The following is a 2342-nucleotide window of genomic DNA, read 5'->3' as shown; positions in this document are numbered from 1 at the left end:
ATTTATGTTTTTGCGTGTAAGCGAACATTGAGAGTGCTCACCAGAGCCACCCTCGTCCATAGCGGCGGACGTAGCACGTCCTGTAATACCGCGAGTGTGACGTGGAACGTCCTCTAACGGCGAGGGCGGAAACTGTGCGAGAGCCCTCTTATGCTACCTATGGCATCATGACTGCCAGAACCGAGACCCTCGTTAAGCTATTAGCAGACAAGGTAAAGGAAATGAGGGGCTCGTTTGACAAACTTATCATTATTTTTTTATTTGTAGTGCTAATCACTGGGTTCATAATACTTCGATTAATCTATCGCTTAAAGAAAATTACTTATAAAGCAGCACAAAAAACAACCATGCCGCCGGTGGGATCTGAACCCACGACCTCCGAATATCGCGTCCGGTGCTCTTACCAACTGAGCTACGCCGACGGCTTTCCAATCTGCTGCTCTCGTGGGTATTTATGTTTAATGGGTGTAAGCGAACCTTGACAGTGTTCACCAGTGCCACCCTCCTCCATAGCGGCGGACGTAGCACGTCCTGTGTTACCGCCAGTGTGACGTGGAACGTCATCTAACGACGAGGGCGGAAACTGTGCGAAAGCCCTCTTTTGCTACCTATGGCATCAAGACTGCCAGAACCGAGTCCCTCGTTAAGCAATTAGCAGACAAGGTAAAGGAGATGAGGGACTCGTTTTTGAAAACTTATGAAGGGAGCCAACAGTCACCGAAAGCAAGGTGCATAGGGCAATGTTTATCATTATTTTTTTATGTGTGGTGCTAGTCACTGGGTTAATAATACTTAGATTAATCTATCACTTAAAGAAAATTACTTATAAAGCAGCAGAAAAAACAACCATGCCGCCGGTGGGATCCGATGTCATAGGTAGCAAAAGAGGGCTTTCGCACAGTTTCCGCCCTCGTCGTTAGATGACGTTCCACGTCAAACTGGCGGTAACACAGGACGTGCTACGTCCGCCGCTATGGAGGAGGGTGGCGCTGGTGAACACTCTCAATGTTAGCTTACACCCATTAAACATAAGTACCCACGAGAGCAGCAGATTGGACAGCCGTCGCCGTAGCTCAGTTGGCAAGAGCACCGGACGTGATATTCGGAGGCCGTGGGTTCGGATCCCACCGGCGGCATGGTTGTTTTTTCTGCTGCTTTATATATATATATATATATATATATATATATATATATATCCAGCAAAAAGATACTTCCATTCATATCCCAATGGTGATCATGGAGTTCTTTTAGTTTTAGGCAATTGCAACAACAGCCAAAATTGAGTGGCGGGAAAAAGTACTTTATTTTTAATGTGATTTCCTCGTCAATAAATGCATCCTTCACTTTCCAGTAAACATCTACACACCGATAGAATCCATTTAAAAAATGAAAATTAGATGGAGTTGTCCCTGAAACATCACACCACCATTTTTCTTACCATACCACGCTGTTCTGTCCTCATTCAGTTCAAGCTTTTTTGTTAGCATCCAAGCACCTGCCCCATACGTCAGCACTGGCTAGATAGAACCATCTTATGCTTTCCTTCTGGGGGGTAGTGGTAAGCTGACAGTCATCACTTGTGAGTACTTGAATGCCGTTAACGTTATTCTACTAGATATTTTCCTCTGATGGCCCCGACCGGGGTCGCAATTTGCCCCATAGATGGATGCATTCCCGCAGTTCTTGCAATACTTCGCTGCCTATTGTAATCGGTTCTTCCCTTCGGACATTGCTGATAATTACTCGTTTCCTTCATATTCGTTCTTGGCCTCACAATTCCGCATTGAGTTTCTATGTCCTCAACCATCCCGTGTAATTCGTCCCCTGTATAACTGCAGGATCATGTCATGGGTGAATCGAAGCGCACTTCAACGCTCAATACTCACTCTTGTCCTCAACTTTTTTTAATCCTGCCCTCTGAATACGTCTTGTAACCGTGTGGTAAACAGCACTGCAGAAATTGCGTCTCTTTCTGCGACCCTCTTCCTGATCGACATTTCATCATTGTTTTGGCAGAAAACTATGGTCACTATTGTACGCCTGTTGATAAGTTCTACGACCTTGGCATATGCCTATCCGCAGCCTAATTACGCAATCACTGCGTGACTTCTGATCTTCAGACTGAGTCAAACGCTTCTCCTATTCTAGAAAGCCTCTATATAACAGCGGGTATATTCGGCGTATTTCGCTTTATCCTGACTTATGGTGGGAACATGGTCCATTGTCGAAAAGCTTTTCGAAACACCAGCCCGATCACCTGGTGTTCAACTTTTCTTCCAGTCTTCATACCCCGGATATGTATCCCCAAGAAGAGAGCGAAATTTAAAAGAAATATTTGAACT

The 2342-nt window shown here is 45.1% G+C and overlaps 1 non-coding gene across 1 annotated transcript; it reads left to right on the top strand.

Moving 5' to 3' along the window:
* The first annotated feature begins 1062 nt into the window (after nucleotides 1-1062).
* On the top strand, nucleotides 1063-1136 carry TRNAS-UGA (transfer RNA serine (anticodon UGA)). Its single transcript has one exon. It is a non-coding gene; the product is annotated as a tRNA-Ser (tRNA).
* Nucleotides 1137-2342: the final 1206 nt, after the last annotated feature.

Source organism: Amblyomma americanum, chromosome 3 (genome assembly GCF_052857255.1).
Source record: "Amblyomma americanum isolate KBUSLIRL-KWMA chromosome 3, ASM5285725v1, whole genome shotgun sequence".
Classification (NCBI taxonomy): Eukaryota; Metazoa; Arthropoda; class Arachnida; order Ixodida; family Ixodidae; genus Amblyomma; species Amblyomma americanum.
Note: the sequence above shows the minus strand (reverse complement) of the source record. Positions and strands in the feature narration are given on the sequence as shown.